At 35.2% G+C, this 21,507-nt stretch overlaps 1 long non-coding RNA gene across 5 annotated transcripts in view; it reads left to right on the forward strand.

The window, feature by feature from the left end:
• LOC101925508 (uncharacterized) overlaps window positions 1-21,507 on the forward strand; it is a 373,900-nt gene that overhangs the window by 348,790 nt on the left and 3,603 nt on the right. The window contains exon 7 of one of the 5 annotated variants that reach the window (XR_012430867.1): window positions 8,793-8,866. The exons of the other annotated variants lie outside the window; for them this stretch is intronic. This is a non-coding gene — a long non-coding RNA (uncharacterized lncRNA). The remainder of the gene's footprint in view (window positions 1-8,792; window positions 8,867-21,507) is intronic. 5 annotated transcript variants of the gene reach the window in all.

Below are 21,507 nucleotides of genomic sequence, written 5' to 3' on the forward strand. Positions count from 1 at the left end.
TCCTCAATACTTATTAGATGAATTACTGTAAGTAAACTGTTTATAGACAACAATAAGTGGTACAAAATATGATTCTATGTCTCAGGTTTCTCAAACACAGGCAGTTCTTCGCTTAATTACAAATCTTAAAAGTTTTTGTTTATAACTTTGTAAACTGAGTAATAAAAAATTTCATTTTATCACAGAGGGAAAAAAGGAGCTTCTTAAATGACTGTACTTAAATTTTATTAATAAATAGATTCCAGATTTATGGAATTCTATTTTTATTTTTAAATTCTTCTGAAATATGATTGATTTCACTTATATTCTTTAGGAAATCTTAATGGAACAGCATTGTGAAATGCTTTCAACAGTCATAGATTTTGGTTGTAAAAAACTTCCTTTATTTCACTCTGAATTGCTGTTGTTTTGACAACAGATGGTTTTTCTCTTTAAATGTTGGAATGCTTTTTCATTCTACCAGTTCAATTAATTTTAATGGTACCTTTAAGGGCTTGTGGTACAGTATCAGTGCTAAGAAACTGTACAGTTGTGAATAACACAGACGCCTTTCCCTTAAGCATTTACAACTTTCAGCAGTTAAACTTTTGAGAGCCTATTTGAGGAACTGGACTGGGTATATGGCAGGTCAGAGATGGAGGCGGATATTGGTAGGGAAAACAATTATTAGCTGCTGCTATTGTGGATAGATGAAATCAAAGGCAAAGCTCAAGGCAGGCAGAAAGGTAAAAATCAGGAGAGGAAATCTGGTTTCTGAAAGAGGGAAATGGAGAAATCAAGTCTTCCCCCAAACAAACGTGAAAGAAACATTGCTGTGGTATTTGGAAGACCTACTATAGATTTATGACCTCGGAGTCCAAGGTTCTATTCAGCAATCACAGTGGGGTGAATGTCTTCAGTAAGTCCCGCTGACTGGTCAAAAAGACCAATACTGTTCTTGCTTTTCCTTTGAGAAACTGATCCCTGGATGACAAGATTTCATGTTCAATATTTACTGAATAACAACAATTTCATTCCTCTGACTCCCCATTTCTATCCTGCAGCCAGGAACTAATTTAAGTTGTGCTTTATAAGAATTGAAAAATATTTTGAAAGTCACACTCCTTAAAAAGGAAAAAAAAAATTAGATCCTAAAGCTTTCTATTGTAGCCTGATCAAGTTCATGAGCATTATTTTTGGACAGAACAGAAGTTGGTTGGGTTACATCTTTTTCTTCTCTCCTATGGAAAATATTTTTAAACTTTAGAGTTTCTATTTAGCAATGTGATGACCCAATGATAGTGGATTTTTAATCAAATGAAGGGGTTTTCTTTCAATATAAGTTTAGTGAAGTTCTTTTATGCTAAGCACTTTTCTAGGTGCTACATGACTATAAAATCTTCAATATATTGACAATGATGGGTTTTGTTGATATGCCTAGGAAATTTATTGTTTAAATTGAAGTATATACAATTTTTAAAAATCCTTAAAATGTTATTTGCATCTGAAGGTGCAGGCTAAAATGTTTCCATTGACAATGTTCAAAAACCTAGCTATGTTCTGTTTTTTGTGTTTGTGCAAATTTGGGTGGGAAATATTTGGTAAGTTTTTTTTTAGAGCAACATTCATTCACTCTTTCACTTAACTAGTACTGATTCATTACTTGTGATATCTGTTGCATTATGCACTGATTATGCAAATGTTAATAAGACATCCTTGTCTTGACGCACAAGAAGTTTACATGATAATTTGCAGTTCGATATATAAGACTCCTCAACCAAAACTAGAAAGTGATGATGCCTTGTAGTCAGCTCGTGAAAACATTGACAATTGGCAATTGATTGTCACTTCATGGTGACAATCATTGGGTATACAGTTCTTGTTCCAGAGATGTTAAATTTAATAAAATCATGTGTACATGAGTGTGCGTGTGTGAGTGGCAGGAAGTAAGAGGTGAAGGAGATGTTTTAAACTTTATCAGTAATGAAAAAATTAACTTTTCATGAAAAATAAAAACAGCATAGTTATTGCTTTTTCAAAATACGGACTTACAGCAGTGATGTGCTAGAGATGGCTTATACTAGGTCGTGGAAGTTGGCTTGTACTGATGGCAGGAGATGATTATTAAGTTTTCAGGAATCTTGTGATCTGGTTAAATGTAGGCATTATTAAAAATTAATAAACTTACAATTAAATTACATTTAAGAAAGGTAATAGATTCAAAATATATCAACTCCTAATTATTTTACTATGTTTTGCTCTTCTCTGTGCTCTTGCGTTTATTTACATGTATCTGTATAAAGGAGAAATTATGTCATAGTGTTCTCCTGCACATCTCTTCCCAACTCTGCATTCAGTGACATCAGTTTTGATAGCTTGAAATCCATCTTAGGAGTGTTTACACTTCAAAAATAGACAAGCACTGCAATCATGTACCCACTGCCAAACTTCAAAAGGCAGTCATCAGAATGTTTATTGTATATAGAAAGGCAAGTCTTGGAGAGGGGATGGAGAAAAGGGAACCCTTGTACACTGTGGGTAGAAATGTAAATTGACAGCCGTTATGGAAAAACTACGGAAGTTCCACAAAAAATGAAAACTAGAACTACCCTATGATCTAACAATCCCATTCTGTATACATAACTAAGGGAAATAAAATCAATATCCCAAAGAGAGATCTGCACTCCCATGTTCATTGTAGCATTATTCACAGTAGCCAAGATCTAGAAACAACCTAAGTGTTTGCCAATGGATGAATACATAAAGAAAACGTGGTATATACACACATTGGAGTATTCACTTATAAAAAGAAGGAAATCCAGTCACTTACAACAACATGGGTGAAGCCAAATGACATTATGTTAAGTGAAATAAGCCAGATACAGCAAGACAAATACTGTATGATCTCACTTATACATGTAATCTAAAAAAAGTTGAACTCATGGAAGTAGAGAGTAGAACGGTGGTTGTCAGGGGCTGAAGTTTTTGGGAATGGGAGATGTTGGTCAAAGGATACAAAGTTTCAGCTATTCAGAATGAGTAAGTTCTGAGACCTAATGTACAGCATGCTGACTATAGTTATTACTGTATTGTGTAGTTAAAATTTGCTGAAAGTAAATCTTTAATGTTCTTGCTATACATACATACACCCAAAATAGTACCTTTGTGAGGTGATTGATATGTTAATTACCTTCATCCCGATGATCACTTTACACCTATGTATATATGTAAACATCAAGCCGTATACCTTAAGTATGTAGAATTTTAAATTTTAAATTATACCTCAATAAACCTGGGGAAATAACACAGTCATTAAACGTTTACCAGCACACCACTTACTCATATGGGAGGCTTACCCTTTATTTTTGTTTGAAAGAGTAGAATCACAACTTCATTAACATTCATTTTCTTTAGTCCAAATTTGTCTCTTCTCACCTTGTTGGACTTGAGTGAAGCAGATGGCAAATCTGTGAACTAATTAATCACTGCTCTTGAAGTTATATTTTGTGTTTAAGAGAGCTAATGTAGGACACAGATTAGACTGACATTTCCCAAGTTAAGCCAAAAACATGCAGAATTTACCTTGGTGAAATCATGGCAATGGAGACAGCAAGTGAACCCAGAATAAAACGGGCATAAAAAGACTTGTTTATTGCCTTGTCAGTGGTGAAACTCCTTGTAAAGACATGGATTAAATGAATATTCATCATAGATAAATATTCATTCAGTGATTGAGCTGGTGCTTTGTCATGATGAGAGCAAGTTAGGAGTCCATCAATAAATTAGCATTTGGATAACAAATATTTATCTCTAACAATTCGCTGAATACATGTTATAATGGCTCCAAAGTACAGTACATGAGAGCAAACCTATGGTGATATTAAGATGCTTTTAGCTATATTACAGCTAAGTGTCATGTATTATTTTTATGTTATATATACTAAACTGTTTGTCATTGTTACTTCACATTTATTGGGCTGTAATGATTTTTTTTTTTTTTCATTGAGGAAACCTAGAAGGCTAAGTGCGCTTAGCATCTTGATGGAAAATTATATATAAAATAAATGTGAAAAAAGAATAAAATGATATTTAAGAAGAAAAAGCATTTTTGTTAAAGATTGTAAGTAGGTGAGAAATGTTTTTTACAGGATTAATATTTAGCTTGGTTCTGCATAAAACTGTGTATACATTTACCTAACTAGATCAGGGGCTGGCAGTATTTCTATTAAGGGCCAGATAGTAAATATTTTAGACTTTGTAGGTTATAGAGTCTCTGTTGCAGTGTTTCAACTTTGACAATGTTGTTGGGCAGAAGCAACCAGAGACAATATATAAATGGAGTGATTGTGTTCCCATGAACTAACAGGACTGTAGTGTGCCATGCTTGATCTGTAGCAATAGAGATCTGGTGATCACTCCGGTTAATTTTCTCAAAACAAAAGTTCTCCTTTAGCACCTGAATTGTTTTATTAGGAGTTTTATTTTGATTGTATTATTTGGGAAATTCCCAAACTTTATTCTGTTTGCACTATGGAGATCAACTGTGGTAAAGAAATAAGAGTGCATCTTCACTGTCAGATGGGGACTGAGATAATTACTCCAACATATTTCCTCAATTATCTGCATGTACTATGTGAAAATATTGTATATCTGGATATGCTCAATCTGTTTGTATAGTTTTTATATTTAGAAACATAATGTCAAATTAGTTATAAGGTAACTATTAGATTTCTTGGATAGGAAATTTGACTGCGTTGGCTTAAGGACCTTTCTTTTTAAATATGAAATTCTAACAGAAACTAAGATAAAAGTTTGGAAACTGAGGCTGACATAATTAACCCATACCAGGACATATAGTTCCTGTACTGAGAACAAGCAAACATAACCACTAACTCCTGGGCTATTACAATGTGAATCGACTAAAACAGCTTACTTATCAAGAGTGATGGTTAATTTTATGGATGAACTTGACTGAACCACAGGGTTCCCAGATATTTTTTCAAGCATTATTCTTGGTGTTTCTGTGAGACTCTTTTGATGAGATTAACATTTAAATTGGCAGACTGAGTAAAGTAGATTGCCCTCCATCATATAGGTGGGCCTAATCCAGTCACTTGAAAGCAGGAATAGAACAAAAGGCTGCCCCTCCCAAGAGTAAGAGAGAATTTTTCTTGCCTGGAGACCTTCAAATTAGGATATCTATTGTTTTCCCAGACTTCTGACTCCACAGAAATGCCAGCTCCTCCTGCATCTCAAGTCTGCTGGCCTTTGAACTGGAACCATTTAGTACTCAGACTGGAACTAAACCATTAGCTCTTCTGGGTTTCCAGCTTGCTGACTCACCTTGTGGATCTCAGGACATGCCAGGCTCCATAATTTAATCCTTATAATAAATTTATTTATTATTATAATATTGGTATATTTAGATATATTTATATATAATCTAATAACATTATGTAATGAATTTTTGCAATACATATATATTTATATATTATACACACACATATCAAGACTTGTTTCAATACTTGCCACACTGCACTCACTACTTCAAAGATATTATGTCATAAACTCTGCCCAATTCTAATAAATTCCCTGCCTTGCAAGACTCACCTTAAAATCATTCAGGCCAGGCTGTAAACTCTGTAAATATATTCCTCTATAAACTTCCTCCTCTGGACAACACATCAATCTATCAAGATAGTATTCTCCCTTAATGCAATAGGTCTACTAAACATAGCTTTGTTCAGAGATGATTTTTCTGGTGGTTTTGAAGAGGTGATGGTTTCAATTTACTGTAAGTTTATTTGTCTGAATTAGTTATGCATTTGTCATTATTCAACAAGTATTTACCAGGCATTGTGCTTGGTGTCTGGGGCTGCATGCATTATTAACAAGAGAGACCTAGACTTCACGTTTGTGTCCTAACGGAACTTAGATCCTGTGAAATTCCTTATACTACAAGGACTCTAGGTAGAAAAAGTGTTTCCAACTAGTCCAAAGGTAGTTGACACAGGTAGCTGACAGTTGCTCTTGAACTCTTTTTTTCTATAGGAACTTGTAAGTAAGCAGTGATATACTGACGCATAATAGCACCTGCTTGTCATATGTTAAGAATGTACTAAAACCATTTCTGAGTTCAGTTCTCTTAGGTCATTTTTTTTCTTGTTCATTCTTGATCTTGAGCTTTTTGCAACACTTTCCTCCCCTCCACATTTTACCATACACCTGTGAGAGGGAAGCTAGGATCTGACTTCACTGATATACAGACCTGTTGACTGTGAGTCTGAAGAGAGCCAGTGGCCTTCACTTGACTCACAATTAAGATACAGATTACAACCCTTAGATTTACCCAGATGGAATAAATTCCGCTTCGGCTCCAATATATCATGGTTCATTGACACTTCATTCTTGTGAATGTAATAAAGATAAAACAAATCTCACATTAAATCAATGGCATGCTTTTGTTGTTGAGGTAATGCAAAAAGGATTCAATCCTTCACTTCATTAAAAATAAGAAACCAATTTCATAGTTATAGTTTATGGAAAAGAAAGCTGACATTTATAATTATCAGAGTAACTGTTTCCATGTGAATGCCTTTTCCATATTTGTTCACAAAAAGATTATCAACAGAGTTGATCTCATCACTCATTCATAGAGAATGATGACGATTATGAAAAGCAGCAGGTGCTGGGGAGGAGAAGGCAACTTACTGACACTCCCAATGTATTTATTAAAGAAAGGTAAGTTAAAAATATATACATAGCTGTGTTTGAAGTGAGAGGCAAACTGCTGAGAGTAAATTTTTGAAAGCACCTACTGTTTTTACACATGTGAATCCAAATCCATAGATTCAGAACTGCTCAGGTGCAAATAATTGTGCCTATAATATTTGGTCCTACAGTAGGGCAAGTAGCCAACTGCATAGCTAATTAATTACACCAAGGGACAATTAGTTCAATAAACAATTTTTGTTGGGAGGCCTCGTTTTTGCACATAGTTATTGAGAAACCTCTGGAGATGTGACCAGACTTTTTCTGCAAATGTTTGGCCTTGCTTCTGAAACAGTCATGCACAAGTAGCATAGTGCACCTGTGCTAAAAAACCAATGGAAGGCATTCCTTTTTAGAGACTCAAATATAACCAAACATCTAGCTTCATTCTCAAAATGAGTGTAACTAATTAGAATAGCAAAAACGTTACTTTTTATTACAAGACTGTGTTAATGCAGTTGCTTTAGCTTGCCATTATTCCTTAATAAGATACAATAAAATCACCATAATGCATGCAAACAACTATCCTCTCTGGGATAAAATTGGATTAATGACATGTTTCGTGTTTATAGAAACAAACACCATTAAGCAGCCATTCCTCTCAAGAGATTTTTCTTAACCAGGAGCCAGGTACTTATTTTAGACATGAAAGGAAAACATAGTTAATAATATTGAAAGGTTATTAGTGCAATAGGATACTTATCATCCTTGCACAATGGAGAAAGCAGGTTCATTTAAAAGAGTCATAAAGAAAATTTACATATTTATATGAAACGTGGGACTGTTGGCTTTCTATCTTTCAAGGTTTAGAGGTCTTTTTAAGTATGAATTCCCTTGTGATTAGGATCTGACAAAGAAGAAAAGTAATCATTTCTAAATTGAAAATCTGAAGTATCCTTTGTTAACAACTACATTTTTGAACAGCAAGATAGAAAACTCAGATGGTGAGATGGCATTTCCAGCTTAATTAACTTTGGCTTAAAAGTCATAGATAAATAGATTCTCCCCTTAGCATCATCCAGATATACCACATGAACCTCTCTCTGCATTATATACATGATTGGAATAAGCAGTATTCTTTAAAATGGACAGGCAGCTGATTTCACATATTTCTTTGTGTTCTTTTGCTTACACTCTTCTTATTTTCAAATGAAAATGATTCCCTTTTATTAAAAGCAGATTTGGAAATCAAGAAGGAATAGCCCAGTATATTAGTTTCCTATTGCTGTTGTAACAAACGACCACACATTTAGTAGCTTAAAACATTATCCTTAGAAAACGAATGCAGGAACAGAAAACCAAATACCACATGTTCTCACTTGTAAGTGGGAGCTAAATGATGAGAACACATGGACACGCAGAGGGGAACAACACACATTGTGGCCTATTGGAGGGTGGAGGGTGGGAGGAGGGAGAGGATGAGGAAAAATAACTAATGGGTACTATGCTTAGTACCTGGGTGATGAAATCATCTGCACAACAGACCCCCATGATACATGTTTACTTATGTAACAAACCTGAACGTGTACCCTTGAACTTAAAAACTTTCTAAATCTTCTATTTTTGGAGGTCAGACATATGAAATGGGTTTCCCTGGGCTAAATCAAGGCATTGGCAGGATTGCATGCTTTTTGGAGGTTCTAGGGGAGAGTCTTTTCCTTGTCTTTTCCAGCTTCGAGTAGCTACCTGCCTTCCTTGGCCGGTGGCCTTTTCCTTCATCTTCAAAGCCAGCAGTGGCATTGCTTGGACCCCTACTTTTGTCATTACATCCTCTTCTCTGATTCTGACATTCATGCCTTGCTCTTACAGGGATCCTGGTAAATGCTGGGTCCACCTGTAAATTCAGGATAATCTTCCCATCTCAAGAACCTTAACTCAGTAAGTTAGCCTATTAAGTCCTTTTTGCCACAGGTTTCAAGAATGAAGACTTTGGACATCTTGGGGAAAGTAGTATTCTGGCCACCACACTCAGATGTTACTTATTTAGTTTCTGGTTGTTCACTTTATTCACATAAGTTGTTTTTTTTTCTTCTATTTCTTAGTGCTTTTGTCAGAATGTGACATTCATCTTACGTGGGGTCTTAGTGGGTTTCTGGCGAATATATCTCTTCTAACGGTGAGTAGTATGATTCATTCAGTTATCTCTCCATTTTCATTATTCATTCATGAAGCTGATATTTACTGCCTATTTGAGGCATCCTGCTGGGTAAAAAGAAATGTATCAGTGATGAGTCACATCAGGATTCTTTAGAGGCAGACTAGTCGTTCTTTTTAAATGACTGCAAATTAGTTCTAAGATACAACATAGGATAAAAAACCATTACTCCCAGTTCCTTTGATTTGTGAAGTTACCAAGGTTACAATGATAAAGGGAAGACAGCCTAAGTAGATGTTAAAATGTTAGGTTAAGGAAATAAACTAACACTTTACCACGAACCTGAAAAAAAAATCCTTATTAAACATCTGTGTGTTACCTTTTCAGTGCCATCATTGATGGAAAACTCATTTTTAAAAAATTAAGTATTTCATGGGAAAATCAAATGAGACAATCCAATATGAGGTAGGCCTTCTGACATCAGTAATTTTCAAAAAAATAAAAAGCAATGCTACACAGAAAGAGGAAGGAGTGTATTTTGTTTGTAGCTCAATACAAGACAAACATTTAACATTTCATGAACTCTATTTGTAAGTTTCATACAGAAAGTTTTTTAAATATGCTTTGATATACTGTACAATGCAATAATGTTTTCTAAAGGACCTAATGAATTTTGCAATGTTCTATGTGTGTTGAATTTAATAAACAGAAATCTATGAGAAACTTTGAATCTTAAAGGTGACTGTTCAGTAGTTCTGCAGAAATTCTTTGAGTTTCAATCAAATGTAAACTGACTGAAGCACCTTCTGTGATAAAACTGAAGCTCTGCACTTTCTGTTCCTTTCAAGCAAGTAGCTTTGTCTTCTAGTAACTCCCCTAAAAGCTTCCAGTTCAATGGATGAACTTCTTTTTTTACTTCACTAAGAAAAGGTCAAATTCTATTTTCTCCTCCAATCACCTCTCACCACTTACAAGCACTGTGATGCGGGGTGAGTTATTGAAAATTCTATTTTACCTTGAGATGCTGCAGTTAGTGCTTTTAAGGCTTCTAATCAGAGCTGGCACTTTTCTGTCCCTGCTGATTCTTTTACTGCTGAAATTATTTCTCCTTTATTCTAGGTGTTTAAAGCAGTCTCAGAAAGGTTTCCCTCTGAATCTTCATGTATATTTACATGTTACTGTCTGAGCATATCTTATAATGGATTGATCTTAAGATTGTTTCTATTTGGTGAAATGGTAAAAATATGAAATAGCTCACCATAAAATAGTGTAAGAGGATATCATCAAAGATACATACTCAGCACCTAGTTGGCTTAGAGAAAAAAGTGCCACGAGTATGCAAAGTTATTTTATTAGATAACGTATACATAACATGTAAAGGTATGTGTATATGTTTGCATGTGTTATATATGTGTGTATATGTGGGTGTAAATGCAATGTCTGCAAATTGTTTGCATTTCAACATAGCTTCCTTTGGGGATGGACAAGGAAGATTGAGATGGTATTTATGACTCCACTATTTAAACATTTTGGTTAAACACATTTCTCTTTTTTTAACATAGGTAATTGTGACATCAATAATGTTAATTTAGGGGTTTGGTGAGTTTAGCTTAAGACACCTATTTGTAAGGAATCCTTACTATTCAAAATAATTGACAACAATTAAGTCTATGGCAATCGATTGATAGTAATGCTTTAGTTTTGGTCACAATCATTAAATAGCCTCATGTTTGCTATAAGAAGATAATCACATGTTCCAGCATAAAAATATTTCAATTCTTTCTAAATCAGCTAAATGTTACATTAATTATTTAACAGATGACACATATGGAACCAAATTTTAAACATTTAGCTGCATTGAATTATGAAATTATGAAGTCATTCTTAATCTAAACCCATTCATTTATTCATTCTTTATTAGAAAACTCTTCCTATAATGCACTCCAAATGCTGTCATGGAATTGCAACTTTTCTAGGAGATAGGAATAATTTTATGGCTCTGCAGCATTAACTGGATAAAGTTTGCACAGTCTCAATTACAGTACAGGCTGAGCTTCCATTTCTGTTGTCCTCTACTTTATATTGACTTCCAAATACATTGAAGAAACAAAGCAAAAATAAATATATGAAAGTAACTGAGACATAGAAAAAATGTTAATAGGCGACCTTGTGTAGACATTCTTTGAATACCTGCCTGAGATCTGTCCTTAAACTGTCAAGATGGTAAGTAAACCAGTACGTTTACTCACTGTCTCAATACTGAGTTTATTCTGACAAAAACTTCCAATGATAATTTATATAAGCCTCACTGTGACAAGGTTCATATAAATATATTACTGTGATTCTAATGTAATGTCATGACTGTGATGTTATTTTAAAGAGAAATTCTGGAACATGTGAGTTCAAAGACATGCTGAAATCTATTCCCTCCTCTTGTGTCATGAGCTCTGGCTTCCAATGAGACACAGTTATTTAGATGAAACCTGGGGTCATGTGGTCAATTGTCAGGTTATTTAATAATATATATTTAGGAGGTATTTCATAGTATTCAAGGAAGAATAGAATTAAAATCCGAGGATTTTGTTTCTAATCTAGATCTGTCACTTATTGACTTATATAGTCATGGTAGTTGTCTAAGGTTTCATCATTTCTAAATCAAGAGGCTGTACTCAGTGACCAGTTTACTTGATATTAGTATAAATTTTATAAGCTTGAAAAGCATAGCTAAAAGAAACTATTAGTCTGACTCAGTGATCTCATTCGTTAGTCCTCATTCTTACCCTCACTCTGAGTGCTAGTGCATGTTTGTGTGTGTGTGTACTATAGGCAGTGGCACTGAGGGGCAAGAAAAAGTAAAATAGGCACAAAAGTGAAAAGGCATAATTAATTTTACTTTGTGAAATGAAAGTAATAAACTGTGTCGCATTTTAGCCCTGAAGCTGCTCTTCATTTATAAAATATGGATAACTATGACCCATAGAGCTTAATGAGTAACAGAAGAAATTGTGTATGCCAAGTATTTACTACATTACAGTGACTTGATAGAGATGTTCTTGAGCATTGAATCATTACGATATTGCACACTCTCACCCTTTAAGGCAAGATAGGCAAGGGGTGATCATTGTCATCTTGGAAATATTTGGGGTTTAAATAATCAAAACATAAATGGGACTCCTTTATATTATTTCAGACATCCAAGAAATAATATGGTCATGGAAGATTAAAATACAAATAGCCTATGCTCAATTTCAGTTTAATCTGTGAGCTAACCTCTTACATGTTATTGCAGCCTCTAGTGAGTAATGAGTATTAACATCGGAGTGATTTGAAAACCACTGATTCCTTGACTTAAACTTTCTGAGAATAAATACAGAATTAATTATAAGCAGTGTTAAATGACAGGGTAAGGAAATGGCCTGTAGAATACCACCCCTGAAATGTCAAAAAGGTGGTAAATTTCCTTTTCTATGTAGTCCAGTAAAAAACTCTCCCTACACCTCATTTTTAATTGACAAGAATCCCTTCTTCATCTACAAGTACTCTTCATTGATTCTATAATCTATTTCCAAGGATCTAACCATAGAAATTTATCTTGAACCATGAATGATTAATTTATGTCAGGGTATTGTTTTCAGAGCATTTTGACGATCTATTAACATTCAGGTTAACACAGGTTACCCTAGCAGCTCACCACTCACATGTTACTTGCAGACTATACTACTGTCATTTTGAGTACTAAAGAAGGTCCAGGGTAAATAAATGAAAATGGAAAGAAAAAATCTTTCAAATATATAGGTACTAAGAAGATCAGACAATGTTTAGAAATAAAAGTGTTGAAAGATATGGTGAATGGGGGAATGTAGCTGAAGTCTAGAAGTAAATAGGTAAATCCATAATGAAAAAGGACATTCTATTTGTGGAGATACCTTAAAGGATTTTTTAAAAATGGTAGTGAGGTTTGAAGGTCCTACATCATGTAGTTAAACCCAGAAACCGACTAAAAATATAAATTGATTAAATAATTTTAAGTAACATTAAGAATATTATATACATAAGTTGTTAAGAGGAAGCCAGTTGGATTCAGGGCATGTTTCTAACGTTTTGAGATCAACAGTGTGGTGAATGACCATTGTGTTCCATCACAAAACGTCTTCTGACGACACCGTCAGAAGGACATGTTTACCCCACATGGCACTGCTTATGTCTTTAAGTTCCTTGACTCCTCCTTTGTTGCTATGGTTTGAATGTTTTTGTATATTCTAAAACTCATGGTGAAATTTAATAGCCAAGGTAACAGTATTGAGTTGGGGCCTTTAAAAGCGATTAAACCATGAATTAATAAATGTTGTAGTAAGAAAAGGCTTAGGGGAGTGCACACTCTTTCCTTGCCCTTTTGCCATATAAACATGAAGCCTTCCTTCCCTCTAAAGAACATAGTATTCAAGGCATCATCTAGGATCAGAATTGCCAAACCTGCATTGATACTGCACTTCCCAGCTTCCAGAACTGTGAGCCAGTAAATTTTTATTCTTTGTAAGTTGCCCAGTCTATGGTGTTCTGTTATAGTAGCATAAATGGGATATTACATTCACTCTTCTCTACATGGTAATATTTTTAGATTACCTATAGCCTCATTTATCATCTCTGATTCCTTTCTCTTCATAGTCCTGACAAAAGAATGCATAAGATTTTGTAATTGATCCAAAGACCAGTATTATCAAGAAAAAGTTCATGGAAATGGTTATAGGCAAGCTCCATTGCCAAATTTAATTCAGTGTAGCATATTTGATCTATACTTATGTCTGTATATTGATATCTATATGTCTATGTCTATATATATATATTTATAACCTCTTAACCGTATTGTCAGGAGATCTATTTCTTTGGCTTATGAAGTAAGTCTTGCTAAATTTATCCTAAAAGCTTATATTTTTAATCTGAATTTTTTTGTTTTTGTTTTTGTTTTTTTTGCATTTCTTCCTTCGATTGACTCTGGCTCACTGAGTGCCTAGGGTGCATCAAAAGACCAGTGTATTGGGACACCTGACATAAGAGTCTGCTGAGTGTGCCAGCAAGGAGCTAATGATTCAGCAGAAATGCCATGAATGATGAAGCCAGACTTGCCAGTTGCTGTGCTTTAGTTTTCCTGTTGACCTTGAGTAAGTTCAGAGTCATCAACAGACGATTAAGCACTTACCTGCTGAGCTCCAAGTGCTCATCTTACCTCATGTGATATGGTAAATTTGGCAAGTGCTCTGTACTACTAGTTTGGCATTTAAGGAAAATCAAACTATAATCATGTTGAATAGCAAACATATTAGGCCTGAGAAGCAAATTTTAGGCTTTAATACATAGAAGGAATGTTATGGTTTATCATTTTGAATCCAGTTAATAACAGTATGAAAAAGACACTATTATTTTTTAATTTTTACCGATGGAAAAACTAAGAAATATTTTGATAATTTATTCAAGATCACACAGCTGAGCAGAGGTGGGATTTGAACCCAAGCAATAATGATGAGACAGATGATGTTGATGGTTGGGTATCCTTGATAATTGAAAGGGTTTTTGGTCAGAATCTTTTGGAAGAACATTATAATCAGAAGTTGCTGTCTCCTTTCAATTCATCAATGTATTGCTGCAGAGGTTGTAACTAATGCTGCATTCCATCGAGGGATCTTATTCCATAAGTTTGTCCTTTAATGTCTGCACAATTTGAAACAATTTGGCACATTTTCATAATATCTACAATTCTAGGTCTGCTTCAGTTTATTTTTATTTTTCTATTTCTCTGTAGACGATTCAACCAGGTTTTCCAGTTTCTTATTTATTTTTTTTTTTTAACACTTCTCAGTGGCCTTCAGTGTGTTCTTCCATTTCTTCATGAAGCATGTTGGCAAATCTTTCTCCACCAACTTGTCTTGCTGCCTGAATGATTTTACTAACTCTTCCGCTGATCCCTGGGCAGCCTTTAAAATCATTCCTTACTTCACTCCACCATAAGTTCTTCCAGCAGGCACTTAACAGTTTCTGATTTTAATTCAAAGATTGCAGCTTTGATGAATGTTATTGCCTCAGCAATAGTGAATGATTTCCAGCACTACATTACTTCCAGATTAAGGTCTGTATCAGGTGCTGATCAAATTCCATTACATACCAGGTAGGCGCATATGACCTTGACAATCTTAAGGATGTCCTGATCAACGGACTGAAGCGATGAAGTTATATTTGGAGGTAAAAACACAACCTTGACATTTTCATTTTCACAGCAAACAGGTTAAGGATGGCCAGGTGCATTGTCTAGTATTAATAAGACCTAAAATTGCAACCCTTCCCTGTCCAAGTATTTTTTTACATCTGGAATGAAGCATTGGTGAAACCGTTTCATAAATGAGATATCTGTCATCCAGGCTTTCTGATTATAATACCAGAACATGGGCACACAACTTTTGTTATTTTCTAGAGGATGTGAGTTCTTTACCCTGTACAATACGTGTGGTTTTATCATACGCCTTGCAGCACTGCCTCATAGTACCAGCATTGATCTGTCCTTCCATTTCTGTTGCCCTGGTATTTCCTTTGCACTTTTATGAATGTAGGTTCTACTGGGCATCTTTTTCTGGAAAAGCCCAGTTTCCTTGTAACTGAAGACTTGCTTTAGATGGTATTCTTTCTCCTTAGTCAACTACTTCAACACTGCTGGAAATATGGCAGCAGCTTCTTGATTGAAAAATACAGGCTCTCCAGTAATTTTAATATTTTTCAGTCCAAACCTGTTCCTGAATCTATGTAACTATCTCTGACTGGCATAAATATCTTGGTGTTATTTGCTTTGGGAAATCCCTTGCTGAAGTCTTTCTATAGGCTCAATGCTTGCTGACACAATACATTGCTGTCAGTTAGAACACATTTTCTGTTCACACCTTCCACTCACAAATTTAATGCCTTTTTTTTTCTTTGAGATGAAGTCTCTCTCTGTTGTCCAGGCTGGAGTGCAATGGCTCTCTGCAACCTCTGCCTCCTGCGTTCAAGTGATTCTCCTGCCTCAGCTTACCGAGTAGCTGGGGTTACAGGTGCCTGACACCATGCCTGGCTAATTTTTGTATTTTTAATAGAGACAGGGTTTCACCATGTTGGCCAGGCTGGTCTCAAATGCCTTTTTCCTTCTTAGCTAAGCACTTATCATGCACTGAGGCTGTAGCTGTAACTTTTGCAGTTTGAAGTGAAACAGCAAAACTAGCACAGATTTCTTTTTCTCTCTTTAGTTTCACGGATAGAAGATTTGTTCTTACTGTAGATCTTAGCAACATTTAGCCTACAATTTTTTTTTCATTCCTTATTAAGTCAAGAATTTTTAGCCTTTTCACATAACAGAAGCAATTTACCTATTTTCTTTGGCATATCCGAATTGCCAGCATGACTATTCTTGTGCTTTTTGGCCACTACTAAATGGAATAAGGATGACTGGAATACAAGGGAGCATACAGAGCATGGATATGGTGGACAAAGGGAGAATTCGTTTCTGGAGCAGGATGGAGAATAATGATGTGAGATTTCATCATGCTACTCAGAACACTGTTTGATTTAAAATTTGTAAATTGTTTATTTCTGTAACTTTCTACTTAATATTTTTGGACTACAATTGATTGCAGGTAACTGAAACTGGGGAAAGCAAAGCTGTAGATAATGGGGAACTACTGTAGATAGAAGCAAAACAAATACTGAATAAAAATAAGTTCCTGTGATTTAGTCAAAGCATTTCTGATGAGTGTCAGAAGACAGTCACATGTTAACAATTGAGGATGAAAGCTGGGCACAGCAGCAAATTATGCTTGCACTTATGACAGGATATTACATTTGCTTCACTTGCTCCTTATGTCTGAGACATATTGAATGTTCCTTAATATGTCTTTGTTCCCCCAAGCAAGTGTGCCTTGACCCAGTTACAGAACATTTGTGGCAATTTTAGATGAAGGGTTGAGAGAGAGGGTCATGGGACGGAGATAGTAACAGAAAATCTAATTTACTTTGTAGATCTTCATGCTTGTTCCAAGACTTCTGGCATAGCATTGATATAGTTTTGCTTAGCCCAAGTCTTTATTTTAGCTTGAGAAATAGCATTTATTAAAAAATAATAGTCTCACTGGGCTGATCTTTGGTGAAAGATTTTATTTGAAAATAGGGATTAATCTAGTCAAACTTAATTCATAAAGTGCTAAAAAAATAAGCAATAATTATGGACACTGTTCAATTTAACATAAGCAAAATGATGTTATTGGGTTGTGACTTTATGGAAGAGCCCTTGTGAGGTACTTTGGGGAATAAAATACTTTTACTAAAAAAGCAAAAACAAAATCCCATAACCTACTGTTAAAACAATGACGTTGACCCAGCGCAGTGGCTCATGCCTGTAATCCCAGCACTTTGGGAGGCGGAGGCGGGCGAATCACGAGGTCAGACCTCCTGGCTAACACGGTGAAACCCCTTCTCTACTAAAAATACAAAAATATTTAGCCGGGCGTGGTGGTGGGCACCTGTAGTCCCAGCTACTCGAGAGGCTGAGGCAGGAGAATGACATGAACCCAGGAGGCGGAGCTTGCAGTGAGCCGAGATCGCGGCACGGCACTGCAGCCTGGGCAACTCCGTCTCTAAACAAACAAACAAACAACAACAACAACAATCTTGTCTCTCATTTTTTTTTTTTTTTACTTAAAGTGATCTTAAGTAATTCGCATTTATCTCCAATCTCCAAATAACTACATGTACACAGAATCTTAAGATGGCAAAGAAGATAGAGCCTGTGCATTTTGACTTGGAAGATATCACATACAGACACTTACTAAAATTCATACCCTAGCTGAGAAAGCTTCAGAATTGTGCTAAGAAGTGAAAACTGACACTCAAATTGGTAGGCAAAAGAAGTTCACTGAAGTTATTTGTTTTAGGGAGGTAGAAAGTATTTTTCAAATTTTGCTATTCCTAGAATCACCTAAGATTTTGGTAAAAATGCAGATTCTGATTCAATAGGTCTGAGATGGCACCTGAGTCTGCGTGTCAGACTTCCAGGCAGGGGCAGTGCTGCTGGCCTGAGGACCGTACTTTGCATAGGAAGGGACTATAGGAAAACTCATCTATGCATATCCTAGGATTAAGTCCTTGTTCCATTTATTAGTTGATTTGCCTTGGGCAACTCTGAATCTCTCTGATCTCTTGTTTGCTTATCAATAAAACAGAGCACAGAACCTATTTGATAGGAAAAGTAGAAACATAACAAAATATAGGTAATTTTTTTGCATTACCTCTATGAACCATGTCAATAACTATAAAAGTAAATGCTATTTGAGATTAAATAAAATTATATATAGCATTATTATTGTTTACAATTTTTGATGGGATGTGGCCATTTTTGGCAAGAATCTGTTGAATTCTTCTAGACACAGGAAAGAGTTGAATTATATATTAATTTGGATGGGAATAACTGAGAGCCATAATAATCACAGACCTTCATCTGGAGCCGTTGTAAAATGTGGATCTGACTAGCAACTCAAGCTTCAACTGGGAACTTGTTAGAAATGCAGATAGTCAGGCCCTCCTCAGCCATACTGAATCAGGGGCAGCCCAGCAGTCTGTGATTCAACAATCCCTCCAAGTGACTCTGATACATGCTAACATATGAGAACCACTGATGAAGGGAAAGAAATTGCAAACCTATGAGGGTTCTGTGGTTGTGGATTTAGGAAACCAGTTCTGGCTATGTGCCCCAAAGTGACCTGATTCCATTCTCTTAGTCTAGCTGTACACATCAATAAATGATTCAGCCCAGAAAGTATTAAATATGCATTACTAATGAAATAGCGAGATGTTAAATAATCAGGAGCCCAGGCAAAAAGTGTGACTGGGATGGATGCAGGGCAGAGATTAATAGAAAAGAGTAATAGGAAAATTTGGTAGAATCTAGGGAGTCAAGGGAAGCTGATCTGAAGATAATTAGATCAGTGGCAAGCATCTGAAATATTTAAAATAAAAATTAACAGGCACAATATATTTTATTTGTAGTTCTCTGCCATATACACAGTAATAAAGTATAAATCGATTATTGTTACTCTGGCAAAGGAAGCTTTAAAAAAACATCACAATTTTCTAACAATATTAGAGTGTCAAGAATAATACATACTGAAATATCCATAAATGCAGGAGCCTTCAGTGCAGCAGGGGAAAAATAATTCTTAAAAGATTGTAGATGAGTATAGTTACTAGAAGATTCAACTACTGATGCACCTGTATATTTGAGTCTGTGATATCTGCGTTTTAATCGCTCTCTCAAGTTTTTGAAATCTGAGTTTGTCACACACTGCTTTCAATAAGGCATCTACTTATATCTATCTCCACCCACAAGGCATGACATTGTAAACAGACATTTCTTAAAATAGAAAAAAGAAAGCCAGTTTTATGAAAGATGATGTAATGTCTCTTGGTTTTCCTAACAGAATGTTTTGCATTTCAACAGGGTCTAAGAAATCAGTGACTATTATTGTGTACAAGCAGTGATTTGAGATAAACTATGTAAACCAAATATTTTAAAGTTTTTATATTTGATTTGAATCAGGTTAGTGGGGGAGAGAGAGGGGGGGAAGAAAATAATGGCATATAAACACTGTTTTGTCCATATTCACTGAGTTTTAGAAGGTGATACTGTGTCTGTCTTAAATAAACAGGCATCATAACCATTTTTGCTTGTGGCCCAGTGTGAACAACCTAGGCGAGCCATTGGTTCAGTCAGGGGAGATACAGACTCAGGTCTGTTCTGTGCAGGTTGGGGCAAGGTCACTACTGTTTGCCTATTTCTAATCACTGAGGAGAACTTAAAGCACTGACTATGGTTGTGAGACTAGAAAGAACCAAGTTAAAATTATGCCTTATATCTTCAGCACAATGTCCCCCTTCTGTAATTTTCCTTGGTGTTATATCTTGCATTTTTCTAAAAAGGAAAAAGAGAGTGAAAGAGCAAAAACCTAATTATTGAAACTCTCTGTCCTCAAACTCTTTTCTGAAACTTGCTCTAAGGATGAGGGGTATTTTTCAGGCCTCACAAAAGGATACCCTTTCTTCCTTGGCCAACATGAATGAGAATTTTCCTCTTTCTAGTCAAGAAGACAGACTTCTTATGAATGAGGCTTTCTAGGGAGGGGGAGGGGGTTGTCTAAAATCTTGTGTTTATACTTCAAAAATCAAAGCCAGTTTAACTTAAATAATGTATTTATGAATTTCACTTCACTGCATTAGTTGTATTAATTTTATACATGACTAGACAATAAGGCCAAAATTCAATGCCTTTATTTTTATTTTTTAAATCCATTTCTAGCATGGTGACTGGCACTCGGTGAATGAATAAACAGTTAAACAAATCAATGAATTCAATGATTCTTAAAATGACATTGTAGAGTTAGTGGGTGATGGAACTATTTTATAATAACAATTGTGGCAGACTGGGAGAAATTGAAAATTACGTTGTTTGGAGCTGGAATGAATATTGTAGTAAGTATTTGTTGAATGAATGTGAATTAAATTGGAGTCTATCCATTGTTTCACCAAAGAGGAAACAAAGCACAAAAGATATTGACTGATTTTCTGATGGTTCTATGTCTAGTTAGTCTAATAACTGGTACTGGAATACATTTTTGAAATACTCTTTTTATAAACAATTTCAAATATTTTTTAAAAGTCCAGGAGATATTATAACAAACTCCATGTTTTCATCAGCAGCATCAAACATTTTAAATTCATAGCCAGTATTGTTTTATCAATAGCCACCCCTACACATTGCTGTCTCAAAATTATTTTTATGAAAATACCAATAAACATATAATTTTATTTCTAGGTGTTTCAGTATGTACCTGTAAATGATAGAGGCAAAAGATACATGATACCATAAGCTATCACTATTACATTTTAATGTCACATCTTGATAATTTCTTAATGTCATTTAATATCCAGTCAGTGTTCACATTTCCTTGGTTATCTTATACATTTTTTAACTGTTTAGTGGTTTGGACTGGGATTCAAATAAAGTCCATGCATTGTGGTTGCTTATATCTCTTACCTATCTTTTAGTCTATAAGTTCTGCCATCTACACCCATCTCTTTCTCTCTTTGTGTTTTTTCAGTTGTTGTTGTTCAGAAAACCAGGTGTATTAGTTAGAATTCTCCAGAGAAACTAAAACAATATGAGATAGATAGATAGATAGATAGATAGATAGATAGATAGATAGAGAGATGATTTATTATGGGAATTGATCTATGGGATTATGGAGGCCAAAAAGTCCCATGATATGCTATCTGTAAGCTGCAGACCCAGAAAAGCATATGATACAATTCTTCAGGCTTGGTCTGAAGGTCTGAGGATGCTGAGAGGCATGGGGTTGCAGGTGGAAGGAAATGGTATAAATCCTGGAGTTAGAAGAAGGCCTGAGAACCAGGAGGTTTGATATCCCAGAGTAGGAGAAGATAGATGTCCCAGCTCATAGAGAGACAGAATTTGCTCTTTCTACCAATTTTTCTTTTATTTGGGCCCTCAAGGGATTGGAGGATACTTATCCACATGGGTGAGAGTAGATATTTTTAACTCAGACTACTGATTCAAATTCTAGTCTCTTCCAGAAACA

This window comes from Macaca fascicularis, chromosome 1 (assembly GCF_037993035.2).
Source record: "Macaca fascicularis isolate 582-1 chromosome 1, T2T-MFA8v1.1".
NCBI lineage: Eukaryota > Metazoa > Chordata > Mammalia > Primates > Cercopithecidae > Macaca > Macaca fascicularis.